The sequence below is a fragment of the Ischnura elegans genome, chromosome 6, assembly GCF_921293095.1.
Source record: "Ischnura elegans chromosome 6, ioIscEleg1.1, whole genome shotgun sequence".
Classification (NCBI taxonomy): domain Eukaryota; kingdom Metazoa; phylum Arthropoda; class Insecta; order Odonata; family Coenagrionidae; genus Ischnura; species Ischnura elegans.
The window spans coordinates 99,289,801-99,307,139 of NC_060251.1; the positions used below are offsets into that span (position 1 = coordinate 99,289,801).

Here is a 17,339-nt window from a genome sequence, read left to right on the forward strand (position 1 = left end):
TTAAGTATCCATAAAATTGTTTGTTATAAAGATTTCTATTTTGTTGCTCTTGTGAATTGATTTTGATACTTTTGTAATAATGAACACTTTTCTGATCATAAACTTGCCTTGATCTTTAGATTTACATATTTTTTCTTGTCTGTGCTGCCATACACCTGCAAGATAGCAACCCTACAAAAAAAGGAGTGCTCTTCTGAGTGCCTAATTCCATTATATTGTAGCAAATGCTGATTGGGAGCTATAAAATAACTAAATGAATGTAAGTAATACAGTAATAATACATTATTATTATCATTACCATCATTAATAGTTTTATGATAATTTCCATTATTATTGTTGTTATTAATATCATTATTCTTTTATTCCCAGCCCCCAAAATATTCAGATAACCTTACCCGTTAGTGACAGCGCATTTATAACCCGACCGGATGACCGGTGAATTTTTCTATTCAGATGAAAGAGCAAGAATATAAATAAATGTTACGGATTACAGTCCAAGCATCTTAATCAGGCATGGCTGCGAAAATGACGCGATTTTGAAGCCAAGGCCTGAAATTGAAATTGAGACGTCCGATGCCCATAAATTTTACTACCACAAATCCTTCTAGTACCCATTCCCTTGTTACCTCGGGCCACGAACCAAGACTCCTGATTTCGCGTCGAGGACCAATTATTCAAAACGAATCCATTTGGATTGCCAGCCAATTGACACGTAATTCTATTACTATACTTTCTTCTCCATCATTAACGTTATTTATGGCTTCCGGAGTGCCAAATGGCGTCAATTCCTAAGAGTTCCGACTCCTATAAGACTTCGCCCTCCAAGGCCATTAAATCTTTAGGCGTTGAAAACGCTCTGGTAGGGCTAAGGGGAGAAGTTTATTCGGATTTATGCATAGGACAAAGAGAGATAGGACGTATGACGACTTAAAACCGACATCGTTTGAGAAAATAAGTAATCGCAATCTCAGAGCCTTCATACCATTTATGAGAACTTCACTTAACCTCTAGAGTAGGTACATGCCTTCATCGTTTTAAAAAAGAGAGAAAATAAAGGCCATAAGATAACTTCAGATAAGTTTTTTCATCCATAATTGATGCTAAAAAAAGCATTATTCGCACTTACATGCTATCCTGACTCGACGCCCATTACAACATTTCACAACTCTTTCCGAAGCCATTCCATTCCCTTCATTTTCCACCCAGCTTCACACACAATAGCCACTTTCTTCCTCCAACTTCAACACAACCAGTCAGCACATCTCTCCAGACCCCCCATTATCATTTATACCAACAGGGCTGCACATTATTTCAAATAAAAGTATTTTAAAATATGTATCTGAAATGAATTTGTGATTTTTATTTAGTACTTCAAATACACGGCCTGAATATACCTTGTATTTTACATTTTGAATGAAGATTTTTGGTAATATCCCATTCTTAAATAAAAGAATACATTTGTGAAATACTTTTGAAGTAACTCTGATAACAATTCTGTAACATTATTCCTCAGAGATAACTTCGTTTTCGTTAGACTCGTTTTCTTCATTCGATTTCTTTTCTTCTTTCATTCTTTTTCCCCCGTTTTCTTCATGTTTGCCACTATCCACTGACATGCCAAGGCAGAACATATTTTTAAGAGATCTCTTAGTATCCATGCAAACGTATTTTGTATGTTTAAAGGTATTCCAAATTCTATTTTGTAATTTGTTTTTCAAATACTCAAGTAAACGGTACTTCGCATTTCAAATACATTTGGAAAGGAATTTTGAATTACAAATACTTTTGGAGCCGAATTTTGTATTTCAAATACTCCTCGGCCTGTATTTTGCCCAGCCCTAACTACCAAGAACTCATTGGTGCATAGGTGTTTCTAAGGAAATGCGGAACGAAGAAAAAACGGAACGTGTTTTGAGAGGGATTTTACCGGATTTAAATGGCCTATTACGTCATTTCATACGCACAGTAAAATAAGTACAAAAATATTCAGCTTATTTGTCGCGAAACTATTTCCTATTTACTCAGAAGCATGTATAAAATCGTGCCAAAATTACTTGATCCGTTTTTCACCGGACAATTTCTACTCTGAATTCCTAAAAAAATTCAGCCTTAAAGCTCTTAAGCCGCTTCAAGCACTAGAGCAGGAGAAAAATGGGGAAAATTGAAATTAGATACCTATTACCTCGGCCTTTGGATTAAATGATTAAAAAATTTTATTTAAAGCATAGTGCACTTTCAACAGACGCTTAAAAATGACGAACTTAAAAACGCAGACTATTCACGTTTCAGAAACAGCATAATTTTTTTACTACTCCTCAGATTCCTTGGATGGAGTAAGATCGTTATGTCTGTGAGTAATGGTAGAAAATTATCTCAAAGTATTATTTTTATCCTAAAATTGTATTCAGCAAGACATCGATCAATCTCATCACTTAAAGCAATAAGGTGGTTTCCTATTATTTTTTATTGCCTAAATCGAAAGATTATTACTCCTGGAGTGCGTATTTCACGCATTTAGATTTTTAAATGACGATATCTATTTTTCGCGATTAAATGAAAAGTGAAAATTTTCAAGCGCGCGAAAACGCGACGGGTAAGTATGAATGCCGAGAAATCTCTCCGTGTGATGTATTTCTCGTTCCCGCTGCCGCCCTGTGAGGTGACCTTGAGGGAGGCTTGAGCGCTGATACGACGCAGGCTGCTAGCGGGTAGCTGAGTACCCTGCTAGCTGGTAGCGCTTGGCTTTATTAAGGATTATTAATACCTTATCAAACGAAGAAAACTTTCCGACCTTAGCCAGTTTTAATAAGTGATTATTGACACATGTTTCCCTGAGCTCTGCGCCTCATGCATGTATTGGTAATCTCAGAAGATGTATAACTTCTATCTACTCGTATAGAAACTAGGTCCCTGAGACGTCACATGGAGCGGCATCGCGTGGGCGCCAATCTGGCCTTTTTCAAATGAGGATAAAAATGGACCATCGCCATTCGTCTAAACCGGTATTACTAAAAGGAAATAATTTGTATATTATGAATACACTAATGGTGGGTAACGAATCGCAATCAATGCCTTTCGTTTTCTTTGATGAAGGAAATTACCCTATTGAAATAATATGGCTCGTCTGAAACCAGCCCCGGCCTGGGAGATGTAGGAGGTAGTGGGGTGTACGAGTTCAAAGGAAATGGGTGCCTGGAGTTTTAGGGGGTATGTAGTGCCCACAATCTGTAATAATAATATACGTCTTTGTTGGGCGAGATTGGGACTAGAGAGTCCCATCTCCATCTAACCCCTAATAGGGGTGCCTGGAGTGATTTTCACGTAATTTTTAATCTGAAAAATCGGTGCAAATTCGAGAATTTTTAAAGCTTCTTTGAAGACTAAATATGTGAAATACAAACGTAAGTATGAGCATAGTTTTATGCAAAAAAATCGTTATGATTTGCATCATATCTATTCGCATTTTTTTCTTGCCTGCCTCAGTGGCGGAGGCATAAGGTCCTCGCCTGCCGAAAGTCGCGTGTTCGAGCCCCACCTGGATAGATTGCCCATACCTAGACCATGGCTGTTTGTGGTCGTTCGGTATCGTATTTCGTCATATTTCCTCGATTTAGAGGCTTCCAATACGGAGTTTCCGGGGCGGTAAAGATGAAAAACGTTTGTTAAAAACTATGTAAATTTTCTCCAGCCGGGATCCAGAACACGTCACGGTAGGCCTGGCTGGATCTATGCACGTAGCACTACAGACCGACTGGGGAAAATCGCAACAAGATACCATTTGAATCACCAATACATCTGGCTTTTGCGTTAAAAAAATATTAGCTAGCATTCGCAGGATAGTGCACTTTCCGCAGACGCTCCTTGCGTGTTTGCCAATAACTTCGTTTGAGTGTCTAGTTTTTTAATTTTTATTGCAGATGCGGAGGTAATTTCATGTATCCAGGGCAGATCCGCCGTATGGCAAAGCGTTCCTCCCGCCCTTTAAGGCGCACGGCGACGTGGAAACGCCAATTTAAAGTTAATCTAATCAACGTGAGAAAGACATTCCCGCCCGTGTTGCGACATCCGCCGCTTCGCAACCTTTCTCAACTCTATAGAGACCCGCCTGTCGACAGGGTAATCAAACATGAATTAATTAAAGCCTTTGGCGGCAGGGGCATAACGAGTCTTGCTAGATGGAAGCGTATCATGCATCAACTTATATACCCTTAAATTGGCTTTTAATCTAAGCTCCGTGTTCTTCGGCGCAGCTTTAATTGACTGGTGCCATCTATTTTTTCTCATTTTTTAGGTTAAAACACCACATAAGGGACCTAAAGGTATTGAATGAGAAATCAGATTTACACAAGGATAGGGAAAGTAAGCTGCAAGACTGCAAGAGGTCGTTGGCCTTTCAAGGTGATTAGAACTCAATTAGAACTAATAGGAGGAAAATGAGATTTCTGAATATATCGATGTTGAGATACAATCGAAAAAAGAGCGAGGAATAACTGCTCAGTTAGCGATAAATTGCTCAAGAATCGAAAATTTCTACGCTCGAGATCATGAACACCACTCGGAATCCTACTTGATAAAATGCAATAAGGTATGGCAGAAAAGCAATTACTATTATAAAATTATTCTTCAGATTAAGGTCGGTTTCCACGGAGAACTTCAGAAGCATTCTGGCAGCCTCCCTTTCCTTCACGTTTTTCCTTCTTCAGATTACAGTAAAAGCTACTCCTTCTCAAAAAATAAATAATATAAAAATACAAACTAAATGCAGTTTCCTTTTGATTATGATGATTGTAAATGAGCTGAGAAGTATCCATTGATATTTACTCAGCCTCACACATTATCAATTTCATTCAAGATAAACTCATGAAATAAAATAAAAAAGCAAAATACTACCGATAAATACAGAACCTAGACATACAGCCACTGGTGTGTCAGACCAATATTTAGTAGCCAGTCTCATTCCGTCCAAGCCTTAAAGGAATGATAATTACTGAGGCAGGCGAAGTGTAGTTGAAGGATAGTTTGAGTAAACGAAAAAAATGGCACTTTTCCACAAATTTATTATTAGTACAATGCGTTTCCACCGGGGTATATGAGAACAGTCGAAACGCGGTATACGCTATCTACTACAGGGAAAACAGAATGCAAGACAATAAATAACGACATAAACGATCAGAAAGTTTTTCAAAGGAAATATCTTTTTCAAATAATCAATTACGATTTAACGTGAGAGATAATGAATTTTATTGATAATAGATATCTTTAAGAACGATACGGTAAACATTATCTTAGAGCCCCACAATATTTCCAGGTCCGACATAAGCGATAAATTAAGAGAGATAATTAGCCGAACGGATAGGTATGCGAATTTTTTTTCTCTCGCGCAATAAAGGGTATTAATAACTGCTAGTCGTAATTTCGTTTGAGCATTTCCTTTAATGTGTAAACGGCTGGTGTCCTAACAACCTCTGCCACTCGCCTTCTTAGGGGGTTCGCGGGGTAGTATGCAGATGTAGATAATAAAAATGACAGAAGCAAAGAATGTAGGCAGAAGCAAAATGAAATTTAATGACCGAAATATATGATGGTAGTGATAAACATATAATTATACGCAGAGATTGGTAATCAAAGATTATCGCATCTTCTATGTACAGTGTTTTTATATTAAAAAAGGATATGAAAAATGACATTTCCAGTAGAGAATATAAAAAATATTTTCAATCCTTCAAAAATCCGGGGAATTTTTTGAGGTTAGCAGTAAACGACCATGGAATTTGGCTTCCTCGATACACAGAAACAACACCAACAACATTTCAGCAGTCTCAATTTTTTCCCGGCAAGAGTTATTAAAATGCCTTCGAATTTGGAAACGTTTTCAAACATCACAGCCCTCGAGCGAAACAAATTCCTCTCCCTATCTCCCAAGTTATCAGGGATTCTTTGAGCCGGTTTAAGTCACTTCCTTGATAAAAAAAACACTACTTTTCGCCCAGTAAACCGAAATTTCACCCAACAATCGATGGATGAAGCTTAGGAGAGAGCCAATTTTCTGAAACACTGAACCCCACATGAGTATAACACTAAAGGTTAACGATCGTCATTAAAAAATATAGTGATCATTAACGGGAAGAGGTAGGTAGAGCAAAATTTATGGGAAAAGGCCACTGAGATTTCTTTATTGATTAACATCAATGAAAGGTCGAAGAGGCAGATAGTTGGACTTTTACGAAAAAAGGAAGAAAACATACCATTGGCATTTTCATCGTTTGATTCGAAGTCATTTTGAATATTTTTTATCAATTTACTCTCAGTAAAATGGAATATAGTGAACATGAAACGCACACATTTTTTGTTCTTTCGTATGTGCAGGCATTATGCAGGAAGCGTACGCACTATCTTCACCACTGTACGCCAAGAGTACACGAAGCGTGCACCAAACGTACAGTTGGATAAACTTTTAATAACAGATACCACACTTCAGCGTTCGTCTCGTTCAGGCTTCGTACACGCATCGTGTAAAATTCCTTTGAATTGACTTCGTGCACGCCTAAAATGGGCCAATTTACGTTTCCTGCACACAAACTGTACGTCATTTTTAAGTACGGAATTGACATTCAATATTCACGGCGAGAACTAAAAAATTTCAATGAAACAGAATGGAAATAAATTTAACGTAATAATCTCATTCGAAGCAATATAGTAAAATTCACTCAAATAGCACATGCGAGGAGGGCTTTCTACAAAAAGAAGAGAGCTAAGAAGAGTTGGAGAAAACTTTTTAAAATCTTAATGATAAGACGGGACGATATAGTTGACCACACAATGAGGCATGATCACCTGATGAAAACTATCGAAGAAGGAAAAGTGGAAGGGAAGGTGTACGGCAAAGGACGGCGCTAGAGGAAAATGATGAGGATAAAATTGATCGTTCGATTAAGCAATGAAGAAGGGTAGCACTGAACATGTCGTAAGAAATATACAGAACAACTCAATCGAGCATATCTTGTGGCATCATGGACTGACGTAGAAAATCATCGTAATACTAGTCGGTGGTAACACTGGAAAAAGAAGGCCTGGAATAAAAAAATGAGGGTCTCTAATTTTTTCAAACGCTTTCGCATTTCATTAGAATATAGAAATTGTGAACAACCTCATTGTGGTAAAATATATCCGATAATGTAAGTTAAGGTTATTTCTTTATCTTCATATAAAAAATCATATGGAAGCACTAAAGCCATGAATGAAAATCAAGTATGGAAAAGAGTTCGTGTAAAAATTGCCAGCAAATTATCTTGCCTAGCTTCATACCAACTTCTTCATCTGTCAGGATGGCCGAGCGGTCTAAGGCGCCAGACTCAAGATATCCTTGCCCGCTATGTGGGTCTTGTGAATTCTGGTCCTCGTAAGAGGGCGTGGGTTCGAATCCCACTTCTGACAAACTTTTTTTTTGCCTGCGATGAGTTGTAAGATTTACCAATAGGGGACATCGCAAAGCAATCAATATTGCGGGATGGATATCCGACTGCTGCTGTGGCATTATGAGGAATTTCCGAGGTCGTGGAAAGACGAAAATCATGATAGGACAGCTTCTTTATCGTATGATGACAGCCCACCTTGGCATTATCTGCAATAAGGTGTTCTACAGTTGCCTATTGCTAGATATAGATAGATAACTTTCGGAGCGACTCTGAGAAGATAATCTATGAGCTCACTATATTTGTGGTATTACGTCAGAAACGATAAATTAAGAGGAATACTTTGTAGAATAAAAAAAAATGTTTTCCCGAGGAATGCCAAAAGGAAAGTTTATAGGAACCATGTTTTTACCACGTGTATTTTTGTACAACAATTGCGGTATTGTTAAGTATGTAATTTACGCTCACTCCGGCAGTTCTGAGAAAACACCCCCGATATTCGCCTCAAGCCGGAAATATTTAAATATCACTAGTTTAATTTCAGCCTATCGTCATTTTATGCCAATAATCTTTTACACTCTTTTGTTTGGACGCGGAAGTCGTGGTCTTAGTGATAGAATCTTGGTCATAATGTAAGGCTTGGGAAAAATTTTGCTTGGAAGATAATCTTTCGATCAATAACTTTTTTCCGCATCTACTGTTTTCTCTCGCATAATTTACTGTTGAAAGATAAATACCAGAAAGGTCACTGGTGGTGTGCGGAGGTATCTTTTAGATGCTGATAGAGGCGTGGCTTTCTGATGGAGATATTATCAAGCGCTTGTGTTCTTTGGTGAACAGGGAATATTTGTGCTATCGCTGTTATCATCGCTTAAATTATCAGCGCAACATTATGTTCTAAATTTTCATAAGAGTCGATTGATACGCGAACTGGGTAGTAATAGAGAGGAAAATATTCCTCTCCCTGTCTGCACGCATGGCACCATCAGTCCAATGCTAGGATCGTAGAGAAACTGTCGAATAATAGTTTCAATCAACAGGATATAATATTAAAGTACTCTACCCATTACGGTAGGTTTCCATGGAGTATTTACGAATTATTATGGCAGTCTCACATCCTTCATGGACTTTTCTCTTCAATTCACAATAAGGCCTACTCCCTTTCATTCTATCTAAAAATTCCCTTCTTTATCTTCCTCTCCCTCGTTTACCCAACTTCCTCTGACACTGTTTTTAACATCTCCCTCCCGATTAGTATTCGCTCCATCCATACCAGCTGTCTCCTCCGTATCTCATCTAAAAGCTGTCTCTCCTCACCCACCATGTCCAGCACTTCATCGTTCCCCCTCCTATCCGCACACTTCGCCTCCTCCATTCTCCTCAATACCCTCATCTACAACGCCTCAGTCTTTTCTTGTGTTCCATCCTTAGCGCCAATGTTAAGATACCGAAAAACGCAACACTCCAGAACAGGCTCTTATTTAATTTAAGGCATAGCTAATACAGTAGATTCCGTTTAATAGGTCCACCCGTTACTTGGGGCAGCCGCTTAATTGGGGCAGATCTTGAAGAACAGAACCCAATAGAGGAATATCCAAGAGTATTCTCCGCTTAATTGGGACAGCATGCCGCTTATTTGGGCCATGAGTCGGCGACATAGACTCTATATTCGTGACGAAATTAAAAATTTTTGTTTTCAGAATACTATTTTTTTATATTTTCCTCCTTCGATTTACTCTCATTTTTCACAAATGTTCCCATTCTTGCCCTATTTTGATAGCTCTTTTTGTTATACTATCCGCAAGAGGATAGGACTTTTCCTTAATAGGACTTAGTAAAAGATATTCATTCAGCGTCGCCCGAGGCTGTGAAAACTATTTTTAAATAAATTGTTATAAATCTTAAAAATTATAATAAATTACCTATACTCGCTGATTTATTAATCAACTTAATACTTTAATAAACTTATGTTGCATTATAAACACTTTAGTCTACTTTCTATCATTTCAACGCTTGTTTATGCCTATATACAGGATAGTTCGCCAAATTGAGGCAGCCGCTTAATTGGGGCAAAGTGCACATGTCCCGATATGTCCCTATTAACCGGAATCTACTGTATAAGGCTAATATCTTCGAATTTTCAGGTTTGTGGTCTCGGTAAAGAGCAACATTTTCTTACTCAAATTTGAAAAGGTATTCGGCAGTATTTTCTGAGGCGTCAAAGTTAGTTAAAAAGTATTCTACCGATTAAAGTAGGTTTCCATAGAGTATTTACGAAGTATTATGGCAGTCTCGCATTCCTTCATGGACTTTACTCTTCAGTTCACAATACGGCCTACTACCTTTCATTCTATCTAAAAATCCTATTCTCTTCTTTCCCCTCCCTCGTTTAACCAGCATTCATCTCTCTATCAGTGTTTATTTTTATATTTTTAGTGAAAGGAGAAAAAGATTTATTATTTCCATAAGTAAAGCCTGAATCACTCGATAATTTTTTTTCGTCGCGAAAGTGATCACTATCGAGATCACTTTTCCCGTCGCGAAAAGCAAACGCTCTAGTGATCATTTTTCTGAATCACACGCTCACTCCCGCCATCGCTTTTCGCATCAATTCCAATATCACAGCTCGTCATAGAACCCACATCACGAAATTAAATAGCGTGTTTGTTTATCTATGTCGTTCCCACAATTGTCAAACGTTGCGCTGCGATCGCTCCATAGGGGAATGCGTTCCGATTGGCTGATATGGGGTTTTAGTGACGGTTTTAGCGATGGAAAAAGCGACCGGGATACGGGATAAAATAGCGATGGGGTTCCTCATCGCGATCGCGAAAAACAATTGCCGCCGACGATCATTTTGCGCAGTGATCGCGATAGTGATCACTTTCGCGACGAAAAAAATGATCGTGTGATTCAGGCTTTAGACTTTGTTCTTTTTATATTGTAAGTTTTCAAACGAGCCTGTATTTTTAAAATATATCTTGTATGCTCATGTATTTATCCTCTCACATTTGCTTTCACTTCGTTTGTTTGTCACGCATCGGATTCATAATGATAATGTTTCAGAAAATTATGCATTTTTTCTTTGTTTTCTGACTTGCCTCGTATTTAATTTTTAAGGATGGTAGCTTCCATGCTGGTTTTTTTAACCATTGAAGCTACCAAAAGCTCCTTTTATTATTGTTGTTAAAAATGTGCACATTTAAGTTTGGAGTAATACATTCAGTCATTCATTCATTCATTCATTTTCAGCAACCCCTCCACGCTCAGTAATCGCTTTCACCCTAACGTTATTTCAACTGGAAGCTGCCTCTCCTCACCCACCATGTCCAACGCTCCTTCCTTCCTCACCCTCTCCGTCTAATTCACTCTCTCCATTTTTTTCCATGCCCTCATTTCAAGCGTCTCCAATTTTGTTTACCTTCATACAAAGTGTCCACGTTTCCGCACCGTAGCGCTATACACTCCAGAACAGGCTCTTCACGAAATTATTACCTAACGATCCTCTCGTAAGCTCCTCCCTCTTCATGAATGCCTCCTTTGCAATAGGGCAGTTTCGTCCATCAAAGAAAACGACGGGCATTGATTGCCATTCGTTACCATACATTAGTGTATTCATAATATACAAATTATTTAGTTTTAGGAATCCCAGTTTAGACGAATGTTAATGGCCAATTTTAACCTCATCTGAAAAAGGCCAGATTGGCACCCAAGCAATGCAACTCCATGTGACGTTTTACACCGTCTGAGATTAACAATGTATGCATGTGGCACAGAGTTCAGGGAAACATTTCTTAATAATTACCTACTAAAATTGCCTATGGTCGGAAATTTTCCTTCGTTTGATAGAGTATTAATTATGCTTATTTAAGCCAAGAGCTACTTGCTAGGAGCCTTCATAGTAGCGGCGCTCATAGCCTCGCACCAAGACGGCCTCACACAGAGGCAGCTGGAACCAGAATGACGTCACACGGGCTTTTCCCAGCATTCTTACTAGGCCGTCGCGTTTTCGCGCGCTTGAAATTTTTCACTTTTCATTTCATCGCGATGAATAGATATCGTCATTTAAAAATCTAAAAGCGTGAAATACGTACTCCAGGAATCTTTCGATTTAGTAAATTTAAAAAAATTGGAAACCACCCTATTCTCGATTCTCTTCCTGACGTCTTTTCCGCTCAACCCGTTTTCCTCAAACGCTGTCCACAAATTTCGTGCGTGTGAATGCAGAATCCATTTGCGGCGCGGATGGAATGTGAAAGATTAAAATCGAGGAACGACAGGAGAAATCTGCGAGTAGCCTTTGGTCGAGCACGGGTCACGAATAATTCCCGCACGCTTGAATAGTGCAGGGGGGAAGCCGGCAAAGAGCCTCGCTGCTGCGGATGCTGGCAACGAATGGGCCCGGGAGTTCGTGCATTGATAACGTCGCAACGAGGTTCGCACCCCGCAACGTAATTTATGAAGTCGGTCCGCATGTGGTGCGCGGATGCAGATATCATCAAACAGCAATGGGCGAACGGGGAGCGGTGAAAGCCGACTAGGTTCCCAGCAAAAGGAATTCCGGCTCAATGGCTTGTCGCCATTACTTCCCGAAATATTCACGCGCAAGCTTGAAACTCAAAGAGACTATTACAACTGGTTGAAACTCTTGAATTTATATTTCCATATCGACAGCATTTCAATTTTGTAGTTTGTCGCAGGCGTGACCCCGTGGAATTCGCATATCCTTTTGATTGAAAAGACTTGTTATGGCAAAAGCAAGATAGAATCTACCAGATTAACACACCCCATTCATTTGAAAGTAGCTTAAATCGCTTACTTTAATATACGGACACTCGTGTTTTATAGGAAAAACAATAAATGATATGATTTGTGAATGAAAAACTTTGCTGTTTCTACAATTTGGAACTTTATTTTTCTGACTAGTTTCGATACACTGTATCATATTCATAGGACTAGCAGTACAAGTAGCGTCGTTGTGGGTTATATACCAGAAAGGGGAAGAGTGGAAGGGGTGGGGGGAAGGGGTGGAGTAGTGGAAGTGAGGGAATATGGAAAGCCCTAGGAAGGGGGTGGGGGGGAAGGGAATGGATGCGTACTTAGGGAAGGCGGCGTGGGTTAGCGTCATGGGGATTTTTCGGGTGCAAAATTGGGATGTCCAGGAGGGGGAAGTGGAAACTGTACCGCTAGTCCTATGAATATGATACAGTGTATTGAAACTAGTCAGGAAAATAAAGCTCCAAATTGTAGAAACAGCAAAGTTTTTCATTCACAAATCAGTAAGATGGATTTCTAGAACGTGAAGGCCTCTACTATTCAGTGCATCAATAAATGATCATTCATAAGTTCACAAATGAATCCTCGAAGATTTTTTTAACGTATTTGACTGTTCAATGAGAAACAAAGATGCATGCAGAATGCATCTTCATCCACGTGCTGCTCCGCAAGCCGCCTCAATAGGTGTGTGGCTCAGGTGGGGTACATCAGCCGTAAACAAAAAATAAGAAAAAGAGATGCACGTACTGATTTCCAGCTGTTTTTATATGAATGTTCTTTCATGTTCGGGGAAAACGAATCCTTAAACCTATTAATCTACAACATTTTCTCTTAATTCATCGTTTCTGACCTATGTAGCTAAAATTACAGAAAAGCAAAGACTTGATAATTCCGCAAATCAAAAATACTCCAAAACTAATATTGCTCTTGCATAAAAAAAGCTTAAAGAATCAGTAGCTCGAATGAATATATTCTACATATATACATCTACATAATACCCAGCGAGGCACCTCTCGGGTGTTGGGCAGGTGGCGATCAATCACCAGCATGCAGCATGCATTAGGATTCCTACAAGCACACCACACGGTCCAAATATCGTTGCGCATGCTAACAAATTATACTACCGCATTCATTGAAAGGCAAAACTTGCCAACTATACTCATTAATGTTGTGTGTAATAAAATTCAGAGACATGCATTTAGGTATACATAAGATAGTAGACGACAAACAAGTCATCTAATCTATTTGTGAGTTCTAACGTAGTAAATATATTACGTAGATGTAGTTAATAAACCAAGGGCCGGTTCAATAATGTCTGGTAAAGATGATACAGCTGTCAACTTAACCTGGAAGTGGTTGAAAGTTCTTGTTAGTCTCTGTATAAAGGCCGTTTTACACGGTACACGGAATTGCGCAATCTGACGTACGTGCGAAGGCGCAATCGAAATTGCATCGTTTAAAGCGGTCAATTGCTAGAACACATGCGAGAATGCGTGGATGCGAGACGGCAAAATAGCCCCTGTTCTAATTTCGTTCATGCATTCGCGCAATTCCACGCCATTTTAGAAATTAATGCAGCTCTAGCCTGCGCAATTCCGTGCCCCGTGTAAAACGGCCTTAAGATCAGTCTTCATGCTAACCAGAACTTTCAGCCACCGTCAGGTAGACGGCATAAGATGATTTAGTCGTCCAAGTGGACGGCTGTATTATCTTATGGTTAGCGCTAACCAGACGTTTAAAAAAAAACTCTCTATAACTGTCAGGGGCGCATTTAGGAATTAAGGCTAGGGGTGGTTTTAGGCGCAACTAAAAATGGGGGGTTGAGGGGTATGTAATACCCGACGGGGTATGCAAGACGTGCTAGGGTCTTCTCCCAGAAAATTTTTAAGATAAATGTTTCAAAATGGAGTTTTACGGCTTTCCGAGGGATGTTTTATTAATCCTTACACTATTCTATAAGTATGTTTATCCAATTATGTAAAATGGATAACCCTTTAAAATTTCTCTGAGCTCTGGGGGGGGAGGGGTTTATCCCCCAATGCCCCCAAATCTCTGCGCCACTGATAACTGTAATAATAGGATAAACAAGATATACATTAAATCAAAGAAGGCACTTGAAGCTTCTTGTGTAGGTTTTTCTGCGATGAATCGCTTGCTGAACTTCTCGGTGAAGTACCAACAGTAATCCCCATTATCTTCGTTCATTAGACCTACTTTTTCAATTTTATTATAACTATAAAAAAGCTGCTTAATTCTAAAAATATTGCTTGATTTCAAAAATTTAACTGTAAAATGTGAATAAATGGTGGGTGATACAACTTTAAAACCATCATATTTGGATTCAGCAACTGTAAAAACATAAGAATAAGATATTTTCAGTAAAAATGTTTTTTCATTGTTGGCCTGTATAATGAATGAACGAAATACCTTTTTGAAACGCACGGCTGGAATCCTGGAAAACCTTCTTCCGGTTAACCCACAATCAAAGGTAGCACTAGGATAAACAAACTGCAGGCGAACAAATCACAACAGCACGTAAGAAACCAGCACGGATAGCGACGAGGCGCTGACGGTACTCACCTGAATGGACGGAGTCGACTTGGACTCCCTCTGCGGGCACTCCAGTGGAACTACGCCGCGACCTTCAAGGACGATCGCTGCTGCGATGCGGGGGCAAGGCGCCAGGGGATAATTGTTCGTGTTTGCGGGAGAAGGCGGCCGGCCGCTTGTTTGTGGGCGCAGGAACTGGATGTCGGAGGAGAGGAGACCTCTATCCACAGCCTCCTCCTACTCTAGATGCACACAATGGGAAACGCTGGAGTCACGAGCTCCAGGCATCAACACACATTCCCGAGTCCAACTCACGGCATACCACGTCCTGCAACAAGAGATAAAGATAGAGAAAATTAAAATTTTCACCAGGAAATATTATTACTATCATTAGGAATACGGCGCTCTAATTTCATTATTATCCCCTTGCGATGAAATGACCAGTCATGCTCGTCATAACATTTTCATAATTTTAGCACTATTTGGGGGAACAGTATTAATATTTTTCTTTATTTATTTATCTCCATTACCCTCGAAAACAGCGCAATGAAGCCTTTAGATCGAGAGTTTAAACAATAAACCACAGACGATCACACACATCCATGTCCTGGAAGTTTAACATTTTTTAAACATCCATAACATACATAAAGTACTCATATGTCATGAAATATGATGCATTAGAAGTAGGTAACAAAATGATTTTACACGAGCAACAGTAGCTGTGTTCTCGATGTATTTAACTAAATGCTTTAAAATATGAAATAATAAACAATAATATTCCATTTAAAAACAACAACATAAAAATAAATAGGGGATAGGAGAAAGAGGTTCAGAAAATAAATTGAAGTGGAAAGCGCTAGTTAGTACATAGTTCTAACTTCATTATTTTATAATTTATCTAGTTTAAAATTTTATAAATAACATTGGTGCTACGCTAAGGATTTTGCTTGTAAAAAATAAACAATAATTCTGGCTTTTAATGACAATACAGTGGGCATCGCTGCCAGATTTGTATTTCATGTTAAATTTTGGTGTTCTTATTTCGGGCTAATTTTTTGTAATTAATTTCTAATAACCCTTAGAAATGAAAAAAAAGTAAGTAAGAAATTATGCGTTAAGGATACTATTAAGATAGAGGTTTAATCATAAATATAATGAAAATGATGCATGAAGTGCTTGTAACTATAATATTTATATAGTTGAGACGTAATATTTCTATTGCGGAGTGAAACATGCAATATAACTGAGATGTATATCCTATATTTAATTATATATATTTCCGCTTTACTGTTACTAATTTTGTGCAAGAAAAGTGTTTTATCTGAAAAAAACTTACAGGATATTGCACACTACCAGGTACACCATTATTAATAGTTGATTGGTATTCATTGTCTTGACCATATCGGTTCCATAGTCAAAATTTTTACAGATAAGTGTCGATATAAAATCCAGAGACAACTAACATAAAATATATCTTTCAATTACGTATCTAGAGAAAGTGCTGCAGTTTTTTTTTCCTAACGAAGGCATTCATAAGTCTTTTCATTTTCACATTAATATTCCGTGTTGAAATTCTCATCAAGATTATGCAAGGAACAGACAGAAAAAAACTATGAATATTTATGAGCTCGAACGACTATTCTCTAAAATGTAAGGCCGAAAAAAATTCGTTAAGGTGAAAATGAATGCTCGTAAACGACTTGTTTTTAGTGCACTCTAACTCCTTGGCACGCCTGACCTCGATCTCAGTTCCTCCACCCGTCGAAAGTGCAGAACTCTTGCGGGGATATTTCGAAAGTCTTTTGAGGTGAAAGCCAATGTCATCTTCCAGAAACTACGGATGAATGACGTTTCCGCACAGAACTTAGCAATGACGTCCTGCCTCCGCGACAATGGATTTTGAAACAAAAGAGAAGAGGATTTTCAAACGACTTAATCGCAAGACTGAATCGTGCCATCACTTTTGACGCCCGTAAATACAGGGATGATTTGAATTCTTATTACAAAATTAAAGTTGAAACCATTATGTAGCGAAGATCACGATTTATGTTGCAATCGATACCATAAATTCCAGACATGCGATTCAAAGAGACCATTGTTTTCATTGGCAGGATACTGAATAGTGTTGAAAAGGCCATAAGAGCAAACAGCTATTTTATTTAAAAAATGTCAAGACCTCTTGCAGCTGTTTAATTTACAATGACACTTGTCAAATTCGGTTTCACGTTCTATTTTTTCTCCAATAAAGGGGATATTATTTTTTTCGTTTTCATAATGCATAAACTGGAAGTTCAACCACAATATGCCATCTTTGTATAAATACCATTTTCCAGGGCTTCATTTTCTATAATTATTATCAAAATATCATCCGCCATCTACAAATACCGTACATCATACCACGGAATATTTTTACCATACCATTCCATCACCTTTTTGCAACACTTTTCAGCATCAAAAACGTTCGTAATAGTTCGAATCCACGAAAAATATACGCGTTAGCAACTGCGTTCGTACGCAAATGGTAGTATCTGGGTAAGAAGACCGCGGGAATGAGAGAATGCTTCTTAAATATCGATGTTCACGATGGAAGTATTTCTTTTT

General features: G+C 38.5%; 1 long non-coding RNA gene and 1 other non-coding gene across 2 annotated transcripts in view; one reads left to right on the forward strand and one right to left on the reverse strand.

Moving 5' to 3' along the window:
* Window positions 1-17,339, reverse strand: part of LOC124161248 — a 356,365-nt gene that overhangs the window by 168,123 nt on the left and 170,903 nt on the right. Inside the window, exon 2 of the long non-coding RNA XR_006865351.1 lies at window positions 14,769-15,066. This is a non-coding gene — a long non-coding RNA (uncharacterized LOC124161248). The remainder of the gene's footprint in view (window positions 1-14,768; window positions 15,067-17,339) is intronic.
* On the forward strand, window positions 7,320-7,434 carry Trnal-caa. Its single transcript has 2 exons — window positions 7,320-7,357; window positions 7,389-7,434. It is a non-coding gene; the product is annotated as a tRNA-Leu (tRNA).